Source organism: Panulirus ornatus, chromosome 36 (genome assembly GCF_036320965.1).
Source record: "Panulirus ornatus isolate Po-2019 chromosome 36, ASM3632096v1, whole genome shotgun sequence".
In the NCBI taxonomy this organism is placed as follows: Eukaryota; Metazoa; Arthropoda; class Malacostraca; order Decapoda; family Palinuridae; genus Panulirus; species Panulirus ornatus.
In genome coordinates, this window is record NC_092259.1 from 19,046,974 (window position 1) to 19,059,414 (window position 12,441).

The 12,441-nt window shown below is 44.5% G+C and overlaps 1 protein-coding gene across 35 annotated transcripts in view; it reads right to left on the reverse strand.

Moving 5' to 3' along the window:
- LOC139760425 (aminopeptidase N-like) overlaps positions 1 to 11,956 on the reverse strand; it is a 194,928-nt gene extending 182,972 nt beyond the window's left edge. For all 35 annotated transcript variants that reach the window (XM_071683657.1, XM_071683658.1, XM_071683656.1 and 32 more), the window contains exon 1: positions 11,799 to 11,956. The gene's annotated coding sequence lies outside the window, so the exon portion shown is untranslated. The remainder of the gene's footprint in view (positions 1 to 11,798) is intronic.
- Between the last annotated feature and the right edge of the window lie 485 nt (positions 11,957 to 12,441).

A 12,441-nucleotide genomic window follows, 5' to 3' on the forward strand; every position in this document is an offset into this window, starting at 1 on the left:
GCACATCCACCGTCCTGCGCACAACCTTATCCATAGCCCACACCTCGCAACCATACAACATTGTTGGAACCACTATTCCTTCAAACATACCCATTTTTGCTTTCCGAGATAATGTTCTCGCCTTCCACACATTTTTCAACGCTCACAGAACTTTCGCCCCCTCCCCCACCCTATGACTCACTTCCGCTTCCATGGTTCCATCCGCTGCTAGATCCATTCCCAGATATCTAAAACACTTCACTTCCTCCAGTTTTTCTCCATTTAAACTTATCTCACAATTGACTTGTCCCTCAACCCTACTGTACCTAATGACCTTGCCCATACTCACATTTATGCTCAGCTTTCTTCTTTCACATACTTTACCAAACTCAGTCTCCAGCTTCTGCAGTTTCTCACCGGAATCAGCCACCAGCGTTGTATCATTAGCGAACAACTGCTGATTCACTTACCAAGCCCTCTCATCCACAACAGACTGCATACTTGCCCTTCTCTTCAAAACTTTTGCATTCACCTCCCTGACAACCCCATCCATAAACAAAGTAAACAACCATGGCGACATCACGCACCCCTGCCGCAAACCGACGTTTACTGAGAACCAATCACTTTCCTCTCTTGCTACTCGTACACATGCCTTACATCCTCGATAAAAACATTTCACTGCTTCTAGCAACTTGCCTCCCACACCAAATATTCTTAATACCTTCCATAAAGCATCTCTATCAACTCTATCATATGCCTTCTTCAGATCCATAAATGCTCCATACAAATCCATTTGTTTTTCTAAGAATTTCTCACATACATTCTTCAAAGGAAACACCTGATCCACACATACTCTACCACTTCAGAAACCACTCTGCTCTCCCCTAATCTGATGCTCTGTACGTGCCCTCATCCTCTCAATCAATACCCTCCCATATAATTTCCCAGGAATACATAACAAACTTATACCTCTGTAACTTGAGCACTCACTTTTATTCCCTTTGCCTTTGCACAATGGCACTATGCATGCATTCCACCAATCCTCAGGAACTTCACCATGAGCCATACATACACTGAATATCCTTACCAACCAGTCAACAATACAGTCACCCCCTTTTTTGATAAATTCCAACGTAATACCATCCAATCCCGCCGCCTTGCCGGCTTTCATCTTCCACAAAGGTTTCACAACCTCTTTTCTATTTTCCAAATCATTCTCCCTAGCCCTCTCACTTTGCACACCACCTCGACCAAAACACCCTATATCTGTCACTCTATCATCTAACATTCAACAAGCCTTCAAAATACTCACTCCGTCTCCTTCTCACATCACCACTACTTGTTGTTACCTTCCCATTAGCCCCCTTCCCCGATGTTCCCATTTGTTCTCTTGTCTTGCACACTTTATTTACCTCCTTCCAAAACATATTTTGATCCTCCCTAAAATTTGATGATACTCTCACCCCTACTCTCATTTGCCCTCTTTTTCACCTCTTGCACCTTTCTCTAGACCTCCTGCCTCTTTCTTTGTCACATCTCCCAGTCATTTGCACTATTTCCCTGCAAAAATTGTCCAAATGTCTCTCTCTTTTCTTTCGCTAATAATCTTACTTCACCATCACACCACTCACTACCCTTTCTGATCTGCCCACCTCCCACGCTTCTCATGCCACAAGCATCTTTTGCGCAAGCCATCACTGCTTCCCTAAATACATCCCATTCCTCCCCCACTCCCCATACGTCCTTTGCTCTCACCTTTATCCCTTCTGAACTTAGTCTCTCCTAGTACTTCCTCACACAAGTCTCCTTCCCAAGCTCACTTACTCTCACCACTCTCTTCACCCCAACATTCTCTCTTCTTTTCTGAAAACCTCTACAAATCTTCACTTTCGCCTCCACAAGATAATGATCAGACATCCCTCCAGTTGCACCTCTCAGCACACTTACATCCAAAAGTCTCTCTTTCACACGTGTATCAATTAACACGTTATCCAATAACGCTCTTTGGCCATCTCTCCTTCTTACATACGTATACTTATGTATATCTCTCTCTTTCAGCACATATCTCCTTTTTCAGCACAAAAATCTACTCAACATTTCCATTTACAACACTGAACACTCCATGTATGCCAATTATTCCCTCAACTGCCACATTACTCACCTTTGCATTTAAATCACCCATCACTATAACCCGGTCTCGTGCATCAAATCGTCCCATCCACTAAACCATCGTCCCATCCACCAGTCCATCGTTCCATCCACTTCACCAACGTCTTGACCACTATACCGTTGTCCCATCCACTACACCGTCGTCCCATCCACTACACCGTCGTCACACCCGCCACACCATCGCCCCAACCAGCACACCATCATCTCATTCACTACACCGTCGTCCGATACACTACACAATCGTCCTATCCACCACACCGTCGCCCCATCCACAATACCATCGTCTCATCCACCACATCGTCGTCCCACCCACTACACAATCGTCCCATCCACCACACCATCGTCCCATCCACCACACCACCGTCCCATCCACCACACCATCGTCCCATCAACCACACCATCCCCTCATCCACTAAACAGTCGTCCCATCCACTACATCCTTGTTCCATCCACTACAACGTTGTTCCTTCCATCACACCATCGTCCCATCCACCAAATTGTCGTCATATTCACCACACGGTCGTACCATCCTCCACACAATCGTTCTATCCACTACATAGTCGTCCCATCTACCACATCATCGTCCCATCCACCACAACGTCGTCCCATCTACCACACCATCGTCCCATCCACCAAACCATCGTCCCATCCAGCATACCGTCGACCCATCAAACACACCTTCGTCCGATCCAACACTTTATCGTCCCATCCACTACACCATCGTCCCATTCACCTTACCGTCGTCCCATCCACCGCACAGTCATCCCATCCACTAAACAGTCGTCCCATCCACCAAACCATCGTCCCATCCATCATACCGTCGTCCTATCCACCACACCGCCGTCCCATCTACCACACCGTTGTCCCACCCACTACATTATCGTCCATCCACAACACCCTCGTTCCATCCACCACACCGACGTCTCATCCACCACACCGTCGTCCTATCCACCACACCGTCGTCACATCTACCACAACATCTTCCCATCCTACCACAACATCTTCCCATCCACTACACTGTCGTCCCATCCACTACACCATCGTATCATCATCTACACCATCGTCCCATCTAGCACACAGTCATCCCATCCACCATACCATCCACCATACCAACGTCCCATTCACCACATTGTCGTCCCATCCAAACACAGTCGTCCCATCCACCAAACCGTCGTCCCATCCACTACACCATCGTCCCATCCACCACACCTACGTCCCATCCACCACACCATCGTCCCATCCACCGCACCGTCGTCCCATCCACAACACCATCGTCCCATCCACCACACCATCGTCCCATCCACCGCAACGTCGTCCCATCCACCACACCATCGTCCCATCCACCGCACCATCGTCCCATCCACCACACATCCACCGCAACGTCGTCCCATCCACCAAACCGTCGTCCCATCCACTACACCATCGTCCCATCCACCACACCTACGTCCCATCCACCACACCATCGTCCCATCCACCGCACCGTCGTCCCATCCACAACACCATCGTCCCATCCACCACACCATCGTCCCATCCACCGCAACGTCGTCCCATCCACCACACCATCGTCCCATCCACCGCACCATCGTCCCATCCACCACACATCCACCGCAACGTCGTCCCATCCACCGCAACGTCGTCCCATCCACCACACCATCGTCCCATCCACCGCAACGTCGTCCCATCCAGCACATTGTCGTCCCATCCATCACACCATCTTCCTATCCGCCACACAGTAGTCTCATCAACTATACCATCTTCCTGTCCACCACACCATCATCCCATCCACTACACCATCGTCCCATCCACCGTACCATCGTCCCAACCACCACACTAACGTCCTATCCACCACACCTTTGTCTCTTCCACCATACCATCGCCCCATCCACCGCACTATCGTCCCATCCATTACATTGTCGTCCAATCCACTACACCATCGTCCTATCCACCACATCATCGTCCCATCTACTACATCATCTACCCATCCACCACATCGTCGTCCCACCCACTAGACTCGTCCCATCCACCACACCGTCGTCCCATCCACTACACCTTCTTCCCATCCACTACACATTCGTCTCATCCACTACACCATCTTCCCATCCACTACACCATCGTCGATTCCACTACACCAGCGTCCCATCCACCATACCTTCGTCCCATGAAACACACCTTCGTTCCATCCACCACAACGCCTTCCCTTACACACCATCATCTTATCCACTACACCATCGTCAAATTCACTACACCATATTCCCGTCCACTACACCATCGTCATATCCACCAGTCCGTCGTCCCATCCACTTCACCATCGTCTCGTTCACTATAACGTTGTCCTATCCACTTCACAGTCGTCCAATTCACTACACCATTGTCCTATCCACTACATCGTCGTCACACACACCACACCATCGCCCCATCCAGCACAACATCGTCCCATCTACTACACCGTCGTCCCATACGCTACACAATTGTCCTATCCAACACACCATCGCAATAGCCACTACACCATCGTCCCATCCACTCTACCATCGTCCCAACCACCACAGCATCGTCCCAACCACCACACCAACGTCCTATACACTACACCTTCGTCCCATCCACCACACCATGGAACCATCCACCACACCATCGTCCCATCCATTACACAGTCGTCCCATCCACTACACCATCGTCCAATCCACTACACTATCGAACCATCCTCTACACCATCATCCATCCACAACACCGTCGTCCCACCCGCTACACAATCATCCCATCCACCACACCGTCGTCCCATCCACTACATCATCATCTCATCCATTACACCATCCTCCCATCCACTACATCATCATCTCATCCATTACACCATCCTCCCATCCACCACATCATCGTCCCATGAACCACACCTGCGTCCCATCCACCACTACGCCGTCCCACCCACTACATCATCGTCTTATCCACTACACCATCGTCATATTCACTACATTGTTGCCCCATTCACTACACCATCGTCCTATCCACCACATTGTCGTCTCACCCACTACACCGTCTTCCCATCCACCACACCGTCGTCCCATCCACTACACCCTTGTACTATCCACTACAGCATCGTCTCATCCACTACACCATCTTCCCATCCACTGCACCATCGTCCCATCCACTACAGTATCGTCCCATCCACCACGCCATCATCCCATGAACCACTCTTTCGTCCTATCCACTACAAAGCCGTCCCCTCCACTACATCATCGTCTTATCCACTGCACCAGTGTCACATAAACTACACCATCGTCCCATCCACCAGCTCGTCGCCCCATCCACTACACCATCGTCCCATCCACTACACCGCTGTCCCATACACTACACCATCGTCTAATCTACCGCACCATCGCCCCATCCACTACACCATCGTCCCATCCTACTAATCGTCGTACCACCCATTACACAATCGTCTGTTCCACTACACCGTCGCACCATCCACTACACCCTCGTCCCATCCAATACACCATCGTCTCAACCATACACCATCTACCCATATACTACACCATCGTCCCATCCACTACACCATCGTCCCATCCACCACACCATCGTCCCATCCACCACACCATCGTCCATCCATCACAACACCCTCCCACCCACTACACAATCGTCGTATCCACTACACCATCGTTACATCCACTACAGCATCGTCCCATCCACTACACCATCGTCTCATCCACTACACCATCGTCACATCCACCACTGCGTTGTCCCATCCACTACACCATCGTCTTGTCCACTATACCGTTGTCCCATCCACTTCACCATCGTCCCATGCACTACACCCTCATCCCATCCACTACACATTCGTCTTATCCACTACACCATCTTTCCATCCACTACACCACCGTCTCATCCGCTACACTAGCGACCCATCCGCCACACCATCGTCATATGAACCACACCTTCGTTCCATCCACCACAACGTCATCCCATACACTACACTATCATCCAATCCACTACACCATCGTCATATCCACTACACCATCGTCCCATCCACCAGTCCGACGTTCCATCCACTACACCATCGTTTCGTCCACTATACCGTTGTCCCATCCACTTCACCATCGTCCCATCCACTACACCATCGTCCCATCCACCAGTCCGACGTCCATCCACTACACCATCGTTTCGTCCACTATACCGTTGTCCCATACACTTCACCATCGTCCCATCCATTACACCATCGTCCTATCCACTACATTGTCGTCACAGCCACCACACACCATCGCTCCATCCACTTCACCATCGTTCCATCCACTACACCATCGTCCTATCCATTATATCGTCGTCACACCCACCACACCATCGCCCCATCCACTACACCATTGTCCCATCCACCAGTCCGACGTCCCACCCACTACGCAATCGTCGCATCCACCACATCGTCGTCCCATCCACTAAACCTTTGTCCCATCCATTACACCATCGTCTCATTTATTACACCATTTTCCCATCCACTACATCATCATCCCATCCACCACAACATCGTCCCATGAACCACGCCTTCTTCCCATCCACCGCAATGCTGTCCCATCCACCACACCATCCTCCCATCCACTACACCGTCGTCCCATCCACTTCACCGTCGTCCTTCCACTACACCTTCGTCCCATCCACTACACCATCGTCCCATCCACTTCACCTTCGTCCCACCCGGTACACCATCGTCCCATCCACTACACCGTCGTCCCATCCACTTCACCGTCGTCCTTCCACTACACCTTCGTCCCATCCACTACACCATCGTCCCATCCACTTCACCTTCGTTCCATCCAGTACACCATCGTCCCATCCACTTCACCTTCGTCCCATCCACTACACCATCGTCCCATCCCCTACACCGTCGTTCCACCCACTACGACGTGTTCCATCCACCACACCATCGTCCTATCCACTACGCCGTCGTCCCAACCACCAAACCATCGTCCCATCCACCACACCATAGTCCCATCCATTATTCCGTCGTCCCACCCACTACGGCCTCGTTCCATCCACTACATCATCGTCCCATTTACTTCACCGTCGTCCCGTTCACTATACTTCGATCCATCCACTACATCGTCTTCCCTTCCTCCACACCATCGTCCCATCCACTACACCGTCGTCCCACCCACTAGATACGTCGTCCCACCCACTAGATACGTCGTTCCACCCACTACAGCGTAGTTCCACCCACTACAGCGTAGTTCCACCCACTACAGCGTAGTTCCACCCACTACAGCGTAGTTCCACCCACTACAGCGTAGTTCCACCCACTACAGCGTAGTTCCACCCACTACAGCGTCGTTCCACCCACTACAGCGTAGTTCCACCCACTACAGCGTAGTTCCACCCACTACATCATGTAGATGAGCCGTACATATGCAAGCCAGGTATAGTGACATCAGTAAGACGTTACCTGAGAATCATACGACGAACCACAAGTGTTGTCTGAAGGAGACGTGTATATCCCTCTACCTTACCTGCCTGATACTTGTTTATATACATACCTGCCTGATACTTGTTTATATACATACCTGCCTGATACTTGTTTATATACATACCTGCCTGATACTTGTTTATATACATACCTGCCTGATACTTGTTTATATACATACCTGCCTGATACTTGTTTATATACATACCTGCCTGATACTTGTTTATATACATACCTGCCTGATACTTGTTTATATACATACCTGCCTGATACTTGTTTATATACATACCTGCCTGATACTTGTTTATATACATACCTGCCTGATACTTGTTTATATACATACCTGCCTGATACTTGTTTATATACATACCTGCCTGATACTTGTTTATATACATACCTACCTGATACTTGTTTATATACATACCTACCTGATACTTGTTTATATACATACCACAGTTTAGTATACTGTTTATATAAATACCACAGTTTATTTTTTTATTATTTTTTTATTATACTTTGTCGCTGTCTCCCGCGTTTGCGAGGTAGCGCAAGGAAACAGACGAAAGAAATGGCCCAACCCACCCCCATACACATGTATATACATACACGTCCACACACGCAAATATACATACCTACACAGCTTTCCACAGTTTAGTATAATGTTTATATAAATACCACACTTTAGTATAATGTTTATATAAATACCACACTTTAGTATAATGTTTATATAAATACCACAGTTTAGTATAATGTTTATATAAATACCACAGTTAACTATAATGTTTATATAAATACCACAGTTTAGTATAATGTTTATATAAATACCACAGTTTAGTATAATGTTTATATAAATACCACAGTTTAGTATAATGTTTATATAAATACCACAGTTAACTATAATGTTTATATAAATACCACAGTTTAGTATAATGTTTATATAAATACCACAGTTAACTATAATGTTTATATAAATACCACAGTTTAGTATAATGTTTATATAAATACCACAGTTTAGTATAATGTTTATATAAATACCACAGTTTAGTATAATGTTTATATAAATACCACAGTTAACTATAATGTTTATATAAATACCACAGTTTAGTATAATGTTTATATAAATACCACAGTTTAGTATAATGTTTATATAAATACCACAGTTTAGTATAATGTTTATATAAATACCACAGTTAACTATAATGTTTATATAAATACCACAGTTTAGTATAATGTTTATATAAATACCACGGTTAACTATAATGTTTATATAAATACCACAGTTTAGTATAATGTTTATATAAATACCACAGTTTAGTATAATGTTTATATAAATACCACAGTTTAGTATAACGTTTATATAAATACCACAGTTAACTATAATGTTTATATAAATACCACAGTTTAGTATAATGTTTATATAAATACCACAGTTTAGTATAATGTTTATATAAATACCACAGTTTAGTATAATGTTTATATAATTACCACAGTTTAGTATAATGTTTATATAAATACCACAGTTAACTATAATGTTTATATAAATACCACACTTTAGTATACTGTTTATATAAATACCACAGTTTAGTATAATGTTTATATAAATACCACAGTTTAGCATAATGTTTATATAAATACCACAGTTTAGTATAATGTTTATATAAATACCACACTTTAGTATACTGTTTATATAAATACCACAGTTTAGTATAATGTTTATATAAATACCACAGTTTAGTATAATGTTTATATAAATACCACAGTTAACTATAATGTTTATATAAATACCACAGTTAACTATAATGTTTATATAAATACCACAGTTTAGTATAATGTTTATATAAATACCACAGTTTAGTATAATGTTTATATAAATACCACAGTTAACTATCATGTTTATATAAATACCACAGTTAACTATAATGTTTATATAAATACCACAGTTTAGTATAATGTTTATATAAATACCACAGTTTAGTATAATGTTTATAAAATACCACAGTTTAGTATAATGTTTATATAAATACCACAGTTAACTATAATGTTTATATAAATACCACAGTTTAGTATAATGTTTATATAAATACCACAGTTTAGTATAATGTTTATATAAATACCACAGTTAACTATAATGTTTATATAAATACCACAGTTAACTATAATGTTTATATAAATACCACAGTTTAGTATAATGTTTATATAATACCACAGATTAGTATAATGTTTATATAAATACCACAGTTTAGTATAATGTTTATATAAATACCACAGTTTAGTATAATGTTTATATAAATACCACAGTTTAGTATAATGTTTATATAAATACCACAGTTTAGTATAATGTTTATATAAATACCACAGTTTAGTATAATGTTTATATAAATACCACAGTTAACTATAATGTTTATATAAATACCACAGTTTAGTATAATGTTTATATAAATACCACAGTTTAGTATAATGTTTATATAAATACCACAGTTTAGTATAATGTTTATATAAATACCACAGTTTAGTATAATGTTTATATAAATACCACAGTTTAGTATAATGTTTATAAAATACCACAGTTTAGTATAATGTTTATATAAATACCACAGTTAACTATAATGTTTATATAAATACCACAGTTTAGTATAATGTTTATATAAATACCACAGTTTAGTATAATGTTTATATAAATACCACAGTTTAGTATAATGTTTATATAAATACCACAGTTAACTATAATGTTTATATAAATACCACAGTTTAGTATAATGTTTATATAAATACCACAGTTTAGTATAATGTTTATATAAATACCACAGTTTAGTATAATGTTTATATAAATACCACAGTTTAGTGTAATGTTTATATAAATACCACAGTTTAGTATAATGTTTATATAAATACCACAGTTTAGTATAATGTTTATATAAATACCACAGTTTAGTATAATGTTTATATAAATACCACAGTTTAGTATAATGTTTATATAAATACCACAGTTTAGTGTAATGTTTATATAAATACCACAGTTTAGTATAATGTTTATATAAATACCACAGTTTAGTATAATGTTTATATAAATACCACAGTTTAGTATAATGTTTATATAAATACCACAGTTTAGTCTAATGTGTTAACACAGTTGGTCGGTGATATATAAGCAATACAGGTAATGCAACGTTTAAAAGCTCTATGGAAATATTCAGCCAAAAAGTTAAACAATGAACGAAATGAGAATCTCATGGCAGGAGAGCCCCAGAGTGAGGGCCACAGGAGAGCCCCAGAGTGAGGGCCACAGGAGAGCCCCAGAGTGAGGGCCACATGAGAGCCCCAGAGTGAGGGCCACAGGAGAGCCCCAGAGTGAGGGCCACAGGAAAGCCCCAGAGTGAGGGCCACAGGAGAGCCCCAGAGTGAGGGCCACAGGAGAGCCCCAGAGTGAGGGCCACAGGAGAGCCCCAGAGTGAGGGCCACAGGAGAGTCCCAGAGTGAGGGCCACATGAGAGCCCCAGAGTGAGGGCCACAGAAGAGCCCCAGAGTGAGGGCCACATGAGAGCCCCAGAGTGAGGGCCACAGGAGAGCCCCAGAGTGAGGGCCACATGAGAGCCCCAGAGTGAGGGCCACAGGAGAGCCCCAGAGTGAGGGCCACATGAGAGCCCCAGAGTGAGGGCCACATGAGAGCCCCAGAGTGAGGGCCACAGGAGAGCCCCAGAGTGAGGGCCACAGGAGAGCCCCAGAGTGAGGGCCACATGAGAGCCCCAGAGTGAGGGCCACATGAGAGCCCCAGAGTGAGGGCCACATGAGAGCCCCAGAGTGAGGGCCACAGGAGAGCCACAGAGTGAGGGCCACAGGAGAGCCCCAGAGTGAGGGCCACAGGAGAGCCCCAGAGTGAGGGCCACATGAGAGCCCCAGAGTGAGGGCCATAGGAGAGCCCCAGAGTGAGGGCCACAGGAGAGCCCCAGAGTGAGGGCTACAGGAGAGCCCCAGAGTGAGGGCCACAGGAGAGCCCCAGAGTGAGGGCCACAGGAAAGCCCCAGAGTGAGGGCCACAGGAAAGCCCCAGAGTGAGGGCCACAGGAGAGCCCCAGAGTGAGGGCCACAGGAGAGCCCCAGAGTGAGGGCCACAGGAGAGCCCCAGAGTGAGGGCCACAGGAGAGCCCCAGAGTGAGGGCCACAGGAGAGCCCCAGAGTGAGGGCCACAGGAGAGCCCCAGAGTGAGGGCCACTTACCTGAGTGTATCCCGACGGACGGACGCTCTCTGTACCACGACCTGACCCTCAATGAGGCGACGCACCTCTGTACCACCACCTGACCGTCCGAGATGAGCCGCACTCACTGCTGTGTACGCTGCTCTGCACCATGTATGAGCCACACTCACTGCTGTGTACGCTGCTCTGCACCATGTATGAGCCACTATGCAGCTGCACTCATGCTATACTGGACTACATAGAAGTATATATTATATGGTGTAAGATACAGTTCACATTTAACGTATTTAAGAAACATAATGTTTTTTTTGTCCGAACTTAACAAAAATAGAGATTGTGTAATGGTAAGAGGGCCTTGGCTACAGATATATCGAAACTTATCTTATCACAACAGATAAACTGTTCCTCAAGTGTTAGTACAAGTTCACCATTAATTCGACCTGTTATTTTCCTTAAGCAAATCCTTGTTAACTCACCACTTGTTACCTCACCATTTGTTACCTCACCATTTGTTACCTCACCATTTGTTAGCTCACCATTTGTTAACTTACCATTTGTTAGCTCACTATTTGTTAACTCACCACTTGTTAGCTCACCATTTGTTAACTCACCACTTGTTAGCTCACCATTTGTTAGCTCACCATTTGTTAGCTCACCATTTGTT